Source organism: Amblyraja radiata, chromosome 16 (genome assembly GCF_010909765.2).
Source record: "Amblyraja radiata isolate CabotCenter1 chromosome 16, sAmbRad1.1.pri, whole genome shotgun sequence".
Taxonomy (NCBI): domain Eukaryota; kingdom Metazoa; phylum Chordata; class Chondrichthyes; order Rajiformes; family Rajidae; genus Amblyraja; species Amblyraja radiata.
The window spans coordinates 36,331,596-36,349,205 of NC_045971.1; the positions used below are offsets into that span (position 1 = coordinate 36,331,596).

The following is a 17,610-nucleotide window of genomic DNA, read 5'->3' on the forward strand; positions in this document are numbered from 1 at the left end:
AAACAGGTGCAGAGAGACCTCTGTGGTGCTGCTACTGAGTTGAGTGAACTGAAAGAAAAGTTGGAAAAAAGTACAGGTGTATTGAGTGTGTTAACACAATTACTAGAGGTAAATATATTCAATGGCTTCTTATTTTCCCCATTCTGGAATTTTACCTAGTTCTCATCTATAAATTGCCCCTTGAATTCATTGCCACAGATGGCTGTGGAGGCCATCAATAGATATTTTTAAGACGGAGATAGATGGATTCTTGATTAGTCAGGGGTTCTGGAGAGAAGGCTGGAGGATGGGATTGAGAAGGAGAGAGATCAACCATAATTGAATGGCATAATTGAGTAGATGATGGGCTGAATGGCCTAATTCTGCTCCTGCCACTTAAAACTTCATAATGATTTGGATGAGGGGATTGAAGGCTTTGAGGCCAAGTATGCGGGTGGTACGAAAATAGGTGGAGGGGCAGGTAAAGAAAGCAGGGACTCTGCAGAAGGCCAAGTTCAAGTGAGTTTATTGTCATGTGTCCCTGATAGGACAATGACATTCTTGCTTTGCTTCAGCACACAGAACATAGTAGGCATTTACTACAAAACAGATCAATGTGTCCATATACCGTAATATAAATATATACACACATGAATAAATAAAATGATAAAGGGCAAATAACAGATAATAGGTTATTAATAATCAAAGTTTTGTCCGAGCCAGGTTTAATCGCCTGATGGCTATGGGTAAGTGGCTATTCCTGGACCTGGTTGTTGCAGTCTTCAGGCTCCTGTACCTTCTACCTGAAGGTAGCAGGGAGATGAGTGTGTGGCCAGGATGTTGTGGGTCTTTGATGATACTGCCACAGCCTTTTTGAGGCAGCGACTGCGATAAATCCCCTCGATGGAAGGAAGGTCAGAGCCGATGATGGACTGGGCTTGTTTACTACTTTTTGTAGTCTTTTCCTCTTCAGGGCGCTCAGGTTGCCGAACCAAGCCACGATGTAACCGGTCAGCATGCTCTCTACTGTGCACCTGTAGAAGTTAGAGAGAGTCTTCCTTGACAAACCGACTCTCAGGAAGTAGTGGCGTTGATGAGCTTGTTGGTTAGGGTGGGACAAGTGTAGATGGGGCATTTTGGTTGGGGTGGGACTAAAGTAGATGGGGCATGTGGTTGGTGTGGGATTAGTGTAGATGGGGCATGTTGGCCGGGGTGTGACTAGTGTAGATGGGGCATGTTTGGTCGAAGGAAGGACCTGTTTCCATGCTGTGACTATGAACTTCCAGGAGCAACATTCTCCTTTCTCTGGTTCATTCATTGTTAATAAAGAAAGTTGACTTTTCCTGTTTAAATCCACAGTAAAGTATAGTCAGAAGTGAGCCCACCTGCTTCACCCACGATGAATTAACAAATCATCACTATTCACTTCTCAGATGTTAGCATTGGTCAGAACATTCCCTCCACCGTGACCCTTGACACCAATGTCCCTCGGGGTCATGACCTTGCCACCCACAACTTGTGGCCAGGTCTCAGGCCAATGGGATCCAGACGTCCGTCCACTGGTCAGAACACTATTTCAGCCACTTGAGCAGCAAAGATGAGATAGAATATGGGAAAGACATTGAGAACCTTCTGTCATGAAGGGCCGAATGGCCTACTCCTGCACCTATTGTCAGGATAACAATCCATCCCTCAACATCATTAAGACAAAAGAGTTAGCGTTTACAAGAACGATCCCAGGAATGAGTGGGTTAACGTACGATGAGCGTTTGTCGGCACTGGGCCTGTACTCGCTGGAGTTTACAAGGTGGGGGGGAGACATTGAAACTTCACCGAACAGTGAAAGGCCCGGATAGAGTGGATGTGGAGAGGATGTTTCCACTTGTGGGGGAGTCTGGGACCAGAGGGCACAGCCTCAGAATCAAAGGACCTTCCTTTAGGAAGGAGATGAGGAGGAATCTCTTTAGCCAGAGGGTGGTGAATCTGTGGGATTCGTTGCCACAGACGGCGGTGGAGGCCACAAGTCAGTGGATATATTTGAGGCAGAGATAGATAGATTGTTGATTAGTGCGGCTGTCAGGGGTTATGGGGAGAAGGCAGGAGAATGGGGTTAGGAGGGAGAGATAGATCAGCCATGATTGAATGGTGGGGTAGACTCGATGGGCCGAATGGCCTAATTCTGATTCTGTGTGTCGTCTCTGACTTAAGGAAATGCAAGCAGCCACATTGTGCAAAGAGCAGTTAATCAACTGAGGGCAATTATTGTCCCGCAGACAACTACTGCTCCAGGTGGATATCATGATGTGTGCAACAAACATTGATCTGCCACTGGTGGGCGAAGGGTTAATGTGGTCATTGGTTTGATTGGAGCTGATTAGAAAATTGTCAGCTGCTGTGTATTAAAGGGGCAGTGGTCCTGGGCTGTGGCTGGGAGCAGTGGTCCTGGGCTGTGGCTGGGAGCAGTGGTCCTGGGCTGTGGCTGGGAGCAGTGGTCCTGGGCTGTGGCTGGGAGCAGTGGTCCTGGGCTGTGGCTGGGAGCAGTGGTCCTGGGCTGTGGCTGGGAGCAGTGGTCCTGGGCTGTGGCTGGGAGCAGTGGTCCTGGGCTGTGGCTGGGAGCAGTGGTCCTGGGCTGTGGCTGGGAGCAGTGGTCCTGGGCTGTGGCTGGGAGCAGTGGTCCTGGGCTGTGGCTGGGAGCAGTGTTCCTGGGCTGTGGCTGGGAGCAGTGGTCCTGGGCTGTGGCTGGGAGCAGTGGTCCTGGGCTGTGGCTGGGAGCAGTGCTCAGTGTAGAGACAGGGAGTCTGTCTTTGTGTCTGGGGTTTTTAATTATTATTTTTTTCTCTGTAATTGGAATTGTGCTGTATCTCAGAACTAAACGGATGTTTCCACTAGTGGGAGAGTCTCGGACCAGAGGGCACAGTATCAGAATAAAAGGATGTATCTTTACTAAAGTGATGATGCCCTAACTTTATCACAACTGAAATTAAATCTGGGTGATGTTGAAACGAGGAACTACAGATGCTGGTACATACTAAACATAGACACATTGCTGGAGTAACTCAGTGGGCCAGGCAGCATCTCTGGAGAAACAAGAGAATTTGGGATGGAACAGAAGGGTTCTTACCCAAAATATCACATCCTTTTCCTCCAGCAATGTTGCCTGACCCGCTGAGTTACTCAAGTACTTTGTCTATCTGCAATAAAATGTTGATCAGTGATAATTGTTAATGATTGAAGCACAATGTGGAACAAGGAGCTGGAACAGATGCAGGGATAATGTAGAATATTGGGTTGAAGGGACCCGAGGAGCATTCTTACTGTGAACCCAGTGACTTGGAAAAATAAGTCTGCTGTGGATTGGAGTAAGGATGTGTTAAATTCCCCAAAGATCTGATCCAATCTGTCTCCAATGTTTGGAGACTCTTTGAAAGTGTGAAGACGAGAGTTCTGAGGATATAGCCAAGAATTGTTGTTGCTGCCAAGTCAAACCAGTACTTTGTCCACCTATCAGATGGGCCTGCAGTGCAGAAAATCACCAAACGGTGGGAGTGTTGACCACAAATTGGAGCGACCTGTTATTATGAATTCACTGCACATTGGGAATGCTGTCTACAAATTAGATATCATTGTTCCCTTTACTGCAAAATGGTTCTTTATTGGTCTGTGACATGTTTCCTTTCCCAGTAATGTACCCATTGCCCAGATGCCAATGTTGGTAAAAGCCCTGAAACCAGTGAAGATTTGGGATGAAAATCAAGGAACTGCAGATGCAGGTTTACAAAAAAGTCATAAAGTGCTGGAGTAACTCAGCGGGTCAGGCAGCATCTGTGGAGAACATGGATAGGTGACGTTTCACAGAGTACTGGAGTAACTCAGCGGGTCAGGCAGCATCTGTGGAGAACATGGATAGGTGACGTTTCAGAGTGCTGGAGTAACTAGGCGGATCAGGCAGCATCTGTGAAGAACATGGATAGGTGACGTTTCACAGAGTGCTGGAGTAACTCAGCGGGTCAGGCAGGATGCCCATAGTAAAGAGTATAGGTGGGCAACTCTGTGAGGGAGTTCATGTCAAGTTTATTCGTCACATACGCATTCGAGATGTGAAGTGAAATGAAAAGTGGCAATGCTCGTGGACTTTGTACAAAAAAACAAACAAACTACAAAACAGAATGGAACAGATTCACATATTACATATTTGTGGGAGGATAAAATAAAAAAACAGCTGTTTTAAAAAGACACCACACAACAGTAAATTGGTTCAGTAAAGTTAGTCCCTGGTGAGATAGGAGTTTACAGTCCTAATGGCCTCTGGGAAGAAACTCCTTCTCATCCTCTCCGTTCTCACAGCATGGCAATGGAGGCGTTTGCCTGACCGTAGCAGCTGGAACAGTCCATTGCAGGGGTGGAAGGGGTCTCCCATGATCTGGTTGACTCTGGAGTTCCACCTTCTGATGTATAGTTCCTGCAGGGGGGCAAGTGGGGTCCACAGTACGTCCGGCCAAACGCATTACTCTCTGCAGAGCCTTCTTGTCCTGGGCAGAGCAATTCCCCAACCAAATCGTGATGTTTCCGGACAAGATGCTTTCCACAGCCGCTGAGTAGAAGCACTGGAGGATCCTCAGAGACACTCTGAATTTCCTCAATTGCCTGAGGTGGTAAAGGCGCTGCCTTGCCTTACTCACCAGTGCTGCGGCATGTGATGTCCATGTCATATCCTCAGAGATGTGGACTCCCAGGTATTTAAAGCAGCTCACCCTATCCACAGTATCCCCATTTATCCTCAATGGTGTTCACGTCCTCGGATGATGTGCCCTCAAAAGTCCATGATCAGCTCCTTAGTTTTTTTGATGTTCACGAGGAGGCTGTTGTCCTAACACCAGAGTGCCAGATCAGCCACCTCCTCCTGGTAGGCCTTCTCATCGTTGTCTGAGATCAGGCCCACCACCAGTGTCATCAGCAAACTTGATTATAGAGTTGGAGCTGAACCTAGCCACACAGTCATGTGTGTACAGCGAGTACAGTAGGGGGCTGAGGACGCAACCCTGGGGGGATCCTGTGCTCAGGGTGAGGGACTTTGATGTATTTCCTCCCATCGTGACTACCTGGGAAGGCAAGTCTGGTGGGGACTATCGTGTTGAAGGCTGAACTGAAGTCTATGAACAGCATCCTCACATAGCCCCCCCTTCTGGCTGTCAAGATGAGAGAGGTGTGCAGAACCTGGGAGACCACATTGTCCGTGGATCTGTTTGGACGGTATGTGAATTGTAGCGGGTCCATGTTGCGAGGGAGGAAGGTGCAGATGTGTTTCTTGACCAGCCTCTCAAAGCACTGTTTGCGTACAGGGTTTGATGCCGATCGTAATAGTTACAGCATTGGGCAACTCAGTCAGTGAGTTCACTGTTTGTGTGAAGTGTTGTCTTTGATATAGCTGGCATGTTACTGTGCCAGTTTGATTATGAAAATAGTCAATGTATTCTTCTACCCTATAGGATTCACTACTGCAGACACATTTGAATTTCACTACCTTAATTGGTACATGTGACGATAAACTGACCTTGAAACATTGGGCCTAGAGTTATTTTTCCAGGCCCTGTCCATCCAGTGTTTGATATTTTGAGGTGAATGTAGAATCTTCTCGCCTGCTGCTGTTTCTCCCTCTACAGTTACTCTACTTGTTTCTGGTTGATGTGCCAAGGTCTTTGGAGATCTTCTAATGTCCTCAGTTTTCTATGGTTTGTGATAGATGGGCTTTGTCAACTTGCTGTTCCAAGTGTTCAAGAAGGAACTGCAGATGCTGGAAGATCGAAGGTACACAAAATGCTGGAGAAACTCAGCGGGTGCAGCAGCATCTATGGAGCGAAGGAAATAGGCAACGTTTCGGGCCGAAACCCTTCTTCAGACTTGCTGTTCCAAGTACTTGCTGTTCCAAGTACTGCTTGTGATAGAGGGTATCCTGACTGCACTTGTGAGTACAGGTGCACAACCTTTTATCCGAAAGCCTTGGGACCAGACACTTTTCGTAATTCAGAATTTGTTGGTCTTCGGAATGGAAATTTTTTAGCGTAGATTTTAATGGCTGGCTCAGTGGTAGAGTGCTCGGCTCATATCCGCAAGGTCGCGAGTTTGCGCCTTGATCCTGGCAGTTACTCGATCGCGAGTTTGAGTCTTCAATGTCGTTTTTTCTTGCAGAATAAATGTTTGTATGAAATGCAGTGTAGGAGAGGTGTACTGACTGTGTGGGCAGAACTTTGGAAGTGATTGCCCACCAGTCTAAAAAGCCGATGTGTCTCCCTGTCCCTGGGATAGCAGGGGGCGATCAAACAGCACAATACCCCCCTCCCCCTCCAACTCCAGAGGAATCCGCTCCCCGATGGGCCGCTACGGCGACAAGTGGCAGTTTGCCCACAGCCCGAGCTGCGCCCCCTCATCCGCCACCCCAAGAACAAGACGTACCTTGCACACCATCAGCTTCTGCCCCTACGTGTTCCTCTGGAGTTGGAGCGGGGCTGGGCTGGAGTTGCTGCTGGCTGTGGGTCTCTGGGATCTCCGTGCTTGCAGTGGGCCTGGGGGTCGGTGGGCGGCGGTGGGAGCTGTGGAGCCTGTGGACCTACGGACCTACCTCCGTGGAGCTAGCCAGCTTCGGAGCGTGGAGAGCTGCGGGGGCGAGCTGCTGCGACCCGACTCAGGTGGATGGTGACACCGGGAGCTCGCGGGTCCCCGGTGGGAGACTGCTTTGCGGGGCACCGGCAGCGGCGACTTCTCCCGCCCGAATTACGGGGTTGAGAGTGACCTGGAGGGGGGCCTTACAACGCCCGGCGCGGCTGTAAATTGCCGCGGACTTGCTAGCGCCCGCCGGGGGCTCCAACATCAAGACCCGGGGCAGGGCCCTGCATCGCCCGGCGTGGCTTTGAGTGGCCGCGGACTTGCTAGCGCCCGCCGGGGGCTTTGACCTCGACTTCGGGAGAGGAATTGAGAGCAGGGGAGAGACAAGTCTTTGCCTTCCATCACAGTGAGGAGGAGACTCACTGTGATGGATGTTTATGTGAATTGAATTGTGTTGGTGTGTGTCTTGGTTCTTTTTTTGTATGGCTGCAGAAACCAAATTTCGTTTGAACCTCATGTGAGGTTCAAATGACAAATAAAAGGTATTGTTATTATTGTATTGTATTGGTGTCCCGTTGGTCCTGACGTCTCCGGCCACCCCCCTGGACTGGAGCTGAGACCGGGAACTGTACCGCCCTTGCCCCCTCCCTCTGCAACTGCAAACAATCCCACTCTCCTGCAAGGGCGGTACAGTTCCCGGAGGATGGCAGGTGGCCGGAGACGTCAGGACCAACAGGAACCCGCTCCCCGATGGGCCCCTACGACGCCCCGAGCTGCGCCCCGTCATCCGCAACCCAGGTTCCTCTGTAGTTGGAGTGGGGCTGGGCTGGGCTGCTGTTGGCTGTGGGTCTCTGGGTTCTCCGTGCTTGCGGTGGGCCTGGTGGTCGGTGTCCAATTGGTCCTGACGTCTCCGGTGACTGGCACGGTCCTGCTGCAATCGCCGACGTGAAGACAGTGCAAAGCCCCCGCGCCGGTGCAATGGGCGGGGAGCTGGAGGGGAGGGAAGGGGTCACATACATGGCCGGGAAGCAGAGGGGCGTAGGTGGGGTGAAACTGAAGGGAGCGACAATCTGCACTGTGTATCGTGAGTCTACCGTGGGAACTTTTTAACTCAGCGGGCAGGCATCAGCATATTGTCAATTATTAACCCTACCGCGCAATATACCCTCACCTTCTCTTTTATGAATGGGGATTTAGTTCCCCTTTCTTCGAGGACCGACCGGAGGTTCCGCTGTCACCTCTGCGGGCCGCCCTCGGTGAACGTTTTCAAGGACCGAAAAAATGGCCGCTATTATTAATGGCCGGTTTTCGTTATTTGGATCTTCGGATAAAAGGTTGTGCACCTGTACCTGCTTATTTTTGTACTTCAGTAGCTCAACAATTTTCTTTTAGCCATGATTGCAATTTGGACAGGTTCATTTACATGTAAATGTTCATATTTTTTCCTGCAATAACCCTTTAGATCTATGTAATTTATTGCAGGGTTGCAGGCAATCAAGTTGGTCTGAAGAAGGGTTTCGGCCCGAAACGTTGCCTATCTCCTTCGCTCCATAGATGCTGCTGCACCCGCTGAGTTTTCTCCAGCATTTTGTGTACCTTCGATCTTCCAGCATCTGCAGTTCCTTCTTGAACAAGTTGTTAATGATATTCTGCAGCCCCTCTTCCATTCTCTTGCAGACACCTTTCACAGGTTATGTGTTTGAAGTTCGAATCTTGTCTCTAAAAGCTGCTACATTAAATATGCGGGAAGGCAGGCAATTAGCACATGTTGTATTGGTTTTAAAGTTCCTACTTTGTTTATCTTCTGTGCTTCTTCCATTCTCATCCTCGCAGGCCGACAATTAACACAGTCCTCAATGGTTATTAAGTGCATGTTTGTTTACTTTCTGCAGCCATTAATCCATTGTCTTGGAAGACATGCAGGCAGCTTTCAGAGGTTGTTTTAACATTCCAGAGGATGATCTTTGTTAAACTGTCAACAATGGGCACCAAATGTGGGGCTGCTGGGACCAATTTGTTGAGCCCATTTTTAGGAACCTAACAAAGGTACACACCCCACACAGTATTTTGTTCACGTATGCACGTACATATTCACAGGGCCTATGAGAGAGTGGTGCAGGGGGGGACATCGTACCCGGGGCCGGAGTCCAAATGGGGGGCTGGGAATTTCCTGAAATCTCAGAAAATGTTTGCATATATTTTGTGAAGACTAGCATTCACATATTGTGTGAGCCGACATAGTTTTATAGATCGTAATTCATAGAAATTGTGATCCATAATAAAGCGGGGAATTTTAACTGGCGGGTGTGTGGTCGGGCTAACCTGATTTGTAGAAGCAGGGAGGTTCTACTGCAGTTGTACAGGGTCTTGGTGAGACCACACCTGGAGTATTGCATACAGTTTTGGTCTCCTAATCTGAGAAAGGACATTCTTGCCATAGAGGGAGTACAGAGTAGGTTCATCAGACTGATTCCTGGGATGTCAGAACTTTCATATGAAGAAAGACTGGATAGACTCAGCTTGTACTTGCTGGAATTTAGAAGATTGAGGGGAGATCTTATAGAAACTTACAAAATTCTTAAGGGTTTGGACAGGCTAGATGCAGGAAGATTGTTCCCGATGTTGGGGAAGTCCAGAACAAGGGATCACAGTTTAAGGATAAAGGGGAAATCTTTTAGGACCGAGATGAGAAAATCATTTTTTACACAGAAAGTGGTGAATCTCAGGAATTTTCTGCCACAGAATGTAGTTTAGGGCCATTTCAGGAGATTAGGCTATATTTAGAGGAGTTAGATGTGGCCCTTGTGGCTAGGATCAGGGGTATGGAGAGAAGAGGCACACGGATCTTAGTTTGATGATCAGCCATGATCATATTGAATGGCTGTGCCGGCTCATGCCGAATGGCCTACTCCTGCCCTATTTCTATGTTTCTATGTCAAAAACGGGGGGGAAACCCTCACTCCTACCCTAGCTGTACTTTTTGTTTATTTATCATTTTTTTGAACATTCTTCATCATACTTTATATGATAAATCATTGTCAAACAAGTTATCAGTAGGTTAGCATTACCTTTATTCTTTGCGAACCTTGCTATTGTCTTGATGTAATGAGATGCGCCTGATCCCGAGTCTTCGCGCTAGCGACGGCTTCGGAGGATGAGGAGGAGGCTGTAGAGATCTTCCTTCTTCTTCTGCTTCTTCTCTCTCCTTCTTCTTCTTCTTCTCTTTCTTCTTCTTCCTTCTTGTTCTTCTTTTCTCTTGTTCCTTCTTCTTCTTTTTGCTGTTCGTTGCGTTCTTGCTCTCTTTTTGTTGCTGTACGCCAGTTGACCAATGTCAAACGACTTGATTGAACAATGACTGCTCAGAAAATCGGAGGGTGTCCCTCACAGTTTCAAAAAATGTCAAGTTTTTGTTGTTGACGAGTTCAGGTAAGATTCATATGATTTTTTTACTCCAATGTTACACATTCAGGTTCAATGATTTGGTTCACGGACCTTAAAAGAGAAAGCACCTCAGATCACAGCCTATTTGCATGAAATGAGAGATACTCGAGGTCACGATGGGGATTTTGTGGGAATCATTGAAGATCTCTAAGCCCAATCTTGCTCCAAGTTCTCTGTGACCTTCCACACCTGGCGCTGGAGAAGCTGTTTAGGAACAATGATGGGATTTCTTCTGGCCCCGGTTCTCTTCCAGATGGTGTGAAGTGGAAGGTTTGAAACATCTGCCGACTGATGTGGTCGCCAGCTGCCATTCCCCCCCCACCCAACATCTATCCCCCTCACTGTCCCCACCTGACCAACAGCCCCAGGTACAGGCAGAAATTCACTACTGAATAGAGACACAACTACATACCAGTGGTCCCTGTTAAACTCCTTCAAGTAGGCCCAGACCACAACTTTAGTGAATAAACCTTAACGAGGGAAGGGGCAATGTAGTCTTTCACTAAGTGGCCCCAAGCTGAGACAGACTGAGCCCAATTAGAGAAAACAATCGTTAATCTTTCCCAAACATTCATCCACACTGAAGCACAAGAGAAGGTTCTAAACAGGGGCCTTACCTTTGTACCAACTCCATAACCATATTCACATAGACCAAGTTATATACAAAACAAACCAATGTCACATTAGGGATTTGAAGCCTGCCGACATCCTCCTTCATACACCCAGAGAGGAAGAGATTCCAATTGAAATTAAAAGTCATGAGAAACAGGATCAGCCATTGAAAGGATTGTAGTGAACCCTACAGGGTAGCAGAATACACAGACTACTGTAATTCACTGGCACAGCAACATGCCAGCTTTGTTGAAGGGCAGCACAGTGCACAGCGATAGAGTTGTTGCCTTACAGTGCCAGAGACACGGGTTCTGTACAGAGTTTGCACGTTCTCCCAGTGACCAAGTGGGTTTTCTCACAGATCTTCACTTCCCTCCTACTATTCAAAGACGTGCAGGTTTGTTGGTTAATTGACTTGGTATAATGTAACATTGTACCTAGTGTGTGTAGGATAGTGTTAATGTGCGGGGATCGCTGGTCGGTGCGGACTCGGTGGGCCAAAGGACCTGTGTCCCTAAATGTGAAACTTATCATGTAACATGAAGTGTTCTCCCCGACACTGTCCCAGATACCGTGCCCCCTCCCAATGGTACGGAACATTTGCATTTTTCAGCTTGAAATTGTGCAATATGGTGCATACTGTAGCGAGTCTTATAACTTACACTTGAATGCAACATATATGCTTTAAATTGGATTGGAGCGTTTTTGAATTGGGCGAGGCTGTGCGATCACTGGCCTGGGGCTACCCGGTGAGGGAGTGGAGCAAACCGAGTGGGGAGAGGGTGTGGAAGAAGGGTAGGAACTTTTTGAAATTTGATGTATAAAAATCATGTTTAGTGCCCTGTAGAAGTATGATTTCAATGTTTTTTGTATTAAATATTTTTAAGAGGTAACTTTTTAAGGGGTAACTTTATCCACACAAAGGGTGATGGGTGTATGGAACAAGCTGCCAGAGGAGGTAGTTGAGGCAGGGACCATCCCAACATTTAAGAAAAAGTTAGACTGATACATGGATAGGACAGGTTTGGAGGTATGGACCAAAAGCAGGTAGCGTAGCTGGGACATGTTGGCGGGTGTGGGCAAGTTGCGCCGAAGGGCCTGTTTTCACACTGTATCACTCTATGATTACATTGTACCTCCACCATGCATGAATGCTTCAAAATCAAGTGATCGAGTTTTATTGCCATATACTCAAGCATAGAAACATAGAAAATAGGTGCAGGAATAGGCAATTCGGCCCTTCGAGCCAGCACTGCCATTCAATATGATCATGGCTATTCATCTAAAATCAGTACCTCTTTCCTGTTTTGCCCCCCATATCCCTTGATGTTGTTAGCCCCAAGAACTAAATGTAACTCTCTCTTGAAACCATCCAATGAATTGGCCTGCACTGCCTTCTGTGGCAGAGAATTCCACAGATTCACAACTCTCTACGTGAAGAAAGTTTGTCCTCATCTCAGTCCTAACTGCCCCCCCCCCCCCCTTTATTCTTAAACTGTGACCCATGGTTCTGAACGCCACCAACATCGGGAACAATCTTCCTGCAGTTACAGTAAGTGAAAATCTAGCAGGCAAGCAGGATGCTTTCTCCAATCATCCTCATTTGAAGTCCACTATCTTCCACCGTTTCTACCCAGTGCTTGGTAATTACTTCCAGCAGCCACTGGTTGTCCTCCAGGATGCACCGAGCCGCAGCCTGATCCATGCCGGTCACCTGGGCAAATTCAACACAGAGACTCTCTCTCTCTCTCCCCCCCCCCCCCCTCTCTCTCTCTCTCCCTCTTTCTCTCCTCTCTCCCTGTCTCTCCTCTCACCCCCTCTCTCCCGTCTTCCCCCTCCCACCTTACTCTTCCCCCTCCCTTCTCTCCTCTCTTCCCCATTTCTCCTACCTCACTCTTCCCCTTTCTCCCCTCTTTGTCTCTCTTTTTCTTTGCCCCCTATCTCTTTTACCCCTCTTCCCCTCTTTTACCACCCATCTCCTCTTCCCCTTCTCTCCCATTCTTTCCTACTCTCTCCTCCCTCTGCCACCTCCTCTCTTCCCTCTCACACCGCCTCTCTCACTTCCCCCCCCCCTCCCACCTCACTCTTCCCCCTCTCCCCCCCATTCACTCCCCCCGTCTCTCCCATTTCTCCCCTCTCTCTCTCCCCACTGTCTCCCTCCCCTCTCTCTCTCTCTCTACCTCCCTTTGAGAGTCCGTCCCTTCGGCAGAGACTCTCGCGGCAGCAGCAGCGGCGCAACACTTCCGACGCCCGGGACACTCGCACTGTCCGGAGTGCTCCATGGCCAGGGCTGCAGCGAGCGACACGCCGGCCCCGACAAACACTCGTTCGTCCTGGCTCCCCGCATTTGTTCCGGCCGCTGGTTCTGCTCCCATCCCTCCCGCAGCCCCTGCTCTCCAACACCCGCCAACATGCAGTTTATCCGAGTTTTGAAATTTTCGTTGATCACAAAATTTCTCACCACTGAGCGTGAGAGATTTCTGATGAGCGTGAGGGCGTGAGAGTTTGCTTGAGGGCGTGAGTCTCACGCTCAAAGCGTGAGAGTTGGCAGCCCTGATTAAACTACTTTCCCTGCAACAGCAGCCAACTAGGATTACTTTAACCAGGGAATGTAACCTGGTCCAAAACAAAGTGCTGGAGGTACTTGGCAGATCAGGCACCATCTACCCGACCACAAAGGGAATGGACAGATGCTGTTATATCCTATTGGGACTCTTTCAGACTGATGGAGTCAGACAGAGAAAGTGGGAAAGAGGTGGGAGCAGGGCAAAGCCTGTTATGTGATTAGTGGATACAGGGGACAGGGTGATGGGTTGTGACATTGGCCAGAGGTGACAAGGAGACAAAAGGTGCAACAGATGAGAAGAGTGAAACGTAAAGCTGGAGGGAGGGTTACGGGTGGAAGGGGATAGAGTGAAATATGAGACTGGTTTGGGAGGTGAGCTCAGAGAGGGAAGGAGCAGAGTGACCAAGGTGTTGAGGGAAATGTTCACACCAGGGTGGGGGGTGCAGGGAAAGAGGGGGTTCCCATCACCAGGGTGGGGGTGCAGGGAAAGAGGGGGTTCCCATCACCAAGGTGGGGGGTGCAGGGAAAGAGGGGGTTCCCATCACCAGGGTGGGGGGGGGGCAGGGAAAGAGGGGGTTCCCATCACCGGGGTGGGGGTGCAGGGAAAGAGGGGGTTCCCATCACCAGGGTGGGGGGGTGCAAGGAAAGATGAGGTTCCCATCACCAGGGTGGGGGGTGCAGGGAAAGAGGGGGTTCCCATCACCAGGGTGGGGAGGGTGCAGGGAAAGGGGGTTCCCATCACCAGGGTGGGGTGCAGGGAAAGAGGGGGTTCCCATCACCAGGTGGGGGGGGAGGGGGGTTGCAGGGAAAGAGGGGGTTCCCATCGCCAGTGTGCTGATTTCCCACCTCCATGCCACATTTCCATTTTACCCCCTCCCATGTCCCATTCATCCATAAACCTCCCTCTGGCTTCATCTTCCACACCTCTACCCTTCTTATCCAACATGTTTTATCACTTTCACCTCTGGCCTTTGTCACTTATTCCATCCATCTGCCAATCACCCACCCCCACATGCCTGGCTTTGTCCCACCCCTTTCCATCTTTCTCCCCCCTACTCCAGTCTGAAGGTTTCCAACCCAAAATGCCATCTGTCTATTTCCCCCACAGATGCTGCCTGACCCTCAGAGTTCCTCCAGCACTTCTGCTCAACATTCCACCACCCTGAAATACAAGGAACGTGACCACAAAGCAGTTAGGAAAAGACATTGTTAATCTTTCTCAAAGATTTATCCCCATCGAAACCACGAGAGGGTCTAAACAAGGGCCTTATCCTCATACCATCTCCACAAAGACTAGATTAGATAGACTTGGTTATAGCATAAAAAAACAGATCACTTTAATGATTGAAATCACCTGACATCCTTGATCACACCCTCTATCACAAGCAGTACTTGGAACAGCAAGTTGACAAAGCCCATCTGTCACAAACCATAGAAAACTGGGGACATTAGAAGATCTCCAAAGACCTTGGCACATCAACCAGAAACAAGTAGATTAACTGTAGAGGGAGAAACAGCAGCAGGCGAGAAGATTCTACATTCACCTCAAAATATCAAACATTGGATGGACAGGGCCTGGAAAAATAACTCTAGGCCCTATGTTTCAAGGTCAGTTTATCGTCACATGTGCCAATTAAGGTACAGTGAAATTCAAATGTGTCTGCAGTAGTGAATCCTACAGGGTAGAAGAATACATTGACTATTTTCATAATCAAACTGGCACAGTAACATGCCAGCTATATCAAAGACAACACTTCACACAAACAGTGAACTGCCCAATGGTGTAACTCTTACTATGGGCATCAAACCCTGTACACAAACAGTGAACTCACTGACTGAGCTGCTCAATGCTGTACTTTTTATTATGGGCATCCTGCCTGACCTGCTGAGTTACTCCAGCACCATGTGAAACGTCACCTATCCATGTTCTCCACAGATGCTGCCTGACCCGCTGAGTTACTCCAGCACTCTGAAACGTCACCTATCCATGAACTCCACAGATGCTGCCTGACCCGCTGAGTTACTCCAGCATTTTGTCTTTTGAGCAAGAGCATGCAAATATCTTTACAAATCTCTACAACAGTCTGTCCAGTCCAAAGCTCAATGAATGACCACTCCACACATCGCACACATTCCTTTCACCTGAAAGTCCTTCACTCATAATAAAGCTTTGATTAGGGTAGTTAACATTAACCAGTTCATTAACTTTCCTCAACCAAGTACAATGTGGATCCACTTTAAATTCCTTGCTGTCTTCTTATTCATAACAATTAATCATCAAGTGAAAACCAGTCTTCATAAAGTGCCCCAATTAAAACACAATTGGACAGCTATCCAGGAGACAAATTCATTCTTGCTACTGCCTTCATGAAGTAAACAGAACCACACCCAGAAATCAGTCTGAAGGCTCCCAACCCAAAATCCCACCTGTCCATGTTCTCCACAGATGCTGCCTGACCCGCTGAGTTACTCCAACACTTTGTGCCTTGTTTTGTAAACCAGCACCTGCAGTTCCTTGATTTTCATCCCAAATCTTCCCTGGTTTCAGGGCTTTTACTAAGTTTGGCATCTGGACAATGGGTGCATTATGGGGAAAGGAAAGGGGGTCACAGAGCAATAAAGAACCATTTTGCAGTAAAGAGCACATCATCTAATTTGTAGACAGCACTCCCAATGTGCTGTGAATTCACACAACAGGTCGTTCCAATTTCTGGTCAACACTCCCACCGTGTGGTTTAAGAAATAATTGCAGATGCTGGAAAAATCGAAGGTAGACAAAAATGCTGGAGTAACTCAGCGGGTGCGGCAGCATCTATGGAGAGAAGGAATAGGTGACGTTTCAGGTCGAGACCCTTCTTCAGACTGAAGTTGGGGTGGGGGGGGGGGGGATAAAGGAAGGAAAAGGCAGAGACAGTAGGCTGTGGGAGAGCTGGGAAGGGGAAGGAGGGTGAAACCACTGAAATTGGAGAATGGGAAGTTGAGGCCAATGGTGGGATCCCGTTGGAGGTGGCAAAAATGTTGGAGGATTATCTGTTGTATGTGACGGCTGGTAAGGTGGAAGACGAGGACATGGTGGACTCTGTCCTTGTTACGTGTAGGGGGATGGGGAGTAAGAGCAGAGCTGCGGGATATAGAGGAGACCATGATAATAGTGCTGGAGAAAGTCAGCAGGTCAGGCACCATCTCTGGAGGAAAAGGATGGGTGATATTTTTGGTAAGAACCCTTCTATTCCATCCCAAAATCACTTGTTTCTCCAGAGATGCTGCCTGGCCCACTGAGTTAATCCAGCAATGTATCTATCTTTGGTATAAACCAGCATCTACAGGTCTTTGTTTCTACATTTACATCAGCCAGATTCAATTTCAGTTGTGATAAGGTTAGGGTATCATCACTTTAGTAAAGATACATCCTTTTATTCTGAGACTGTGCCCTCTGGTCCTAGACGCTCCTACTAGTGGAAACATCCTTTTAGTTTGGAGATACAGCACAGAATCAGCACAATTCCAGATGCACCAGAAAAAATAATCATTAAAAACCCTGGACACTTCAAATACCAACAATTAAAAGGAAAAGTCAGCAGAATTAATCAAAGAAGCAAACACAATTCAGGAGAAAGCGATAGTGTTCTCACCGACCTCATGCCCTGGAGATATAGATCCACATCAGACACAAGGGGAGGCTCCCTGTCTCTACGCTGAGCTCTGCTCCCAACGACAGCCCAGGACCACTGCTCCCATCCACAGCCCAGGCTCACTGCTCCCATCCACAGCCCAGGCTCACTGCTCCCATCCACAGCCCAGGACCACTGCTCCCATATACAGCCCAGGACCACTGCTCCCATCCACAGTCCAGGACCACAGCTCCCATCCACAGCCCAGGTCCACTGACACCCGCACTAATCAACAATCTATCTATCTCTGCCTTAAATATATCCACTGACTTGTGGCCTCCACCGCCATCTGTGGCAACGAATCCCAGATTCACCACCCTCTGGCTAAAGAGATTCCTCCTCATCTCCTTCCTAAAGGAAGGTCCTTTAATTCTGAGGCTGTGCCCTCTGGTCCTAGACTCTCCCACTAGTGGAAACATCCTCTCCACATCAACTCTATCCGAGGCCTTTCACTGTTCAATGAGACGCCCCCCCCCCCACCCCCCAATCTTTTAAATTCCAGCGAGTACAGGCCCAGTGCCGACAAACGCTCATCGTACGTTAACCCATTCATTGCTGGGATCGTTCTTGTAAACGCTAACTCTTTTGTCTTGCTAATGTTGAGGGATGGATTGTTATCCTGTCAATAGGCACACGAGTAGGCCATTCGGCCCTTCAGGACAGAAGGTTCTCAATGTCTATCTCATCTTTGCTGCTCATGTGGCTGAAATAGTGTTCAGACCAGTGGACGGACGTCTGGAT

The 17,610-nt window shown here is 48.5% G+C and overlaps 1 long non-coding RNA gene across 1 annotated transcript; it reads right to left on the reverse strand.

The window, feature by feature from the left end:
- Nucleotides 1-17,610, reverse strand: LOC116982138. Its single transcript, XR_004414363.1, has 3 exons — nucleotides 17,599-17,610; nucleotides 12,712-12,715; nucleotides 1-48 (listed from the first exon to the last, which is right to left on the reverse strand). It is a non-coding gene; the product is annotated as an uncharacterized LOC116982138 (long non-coding RNA).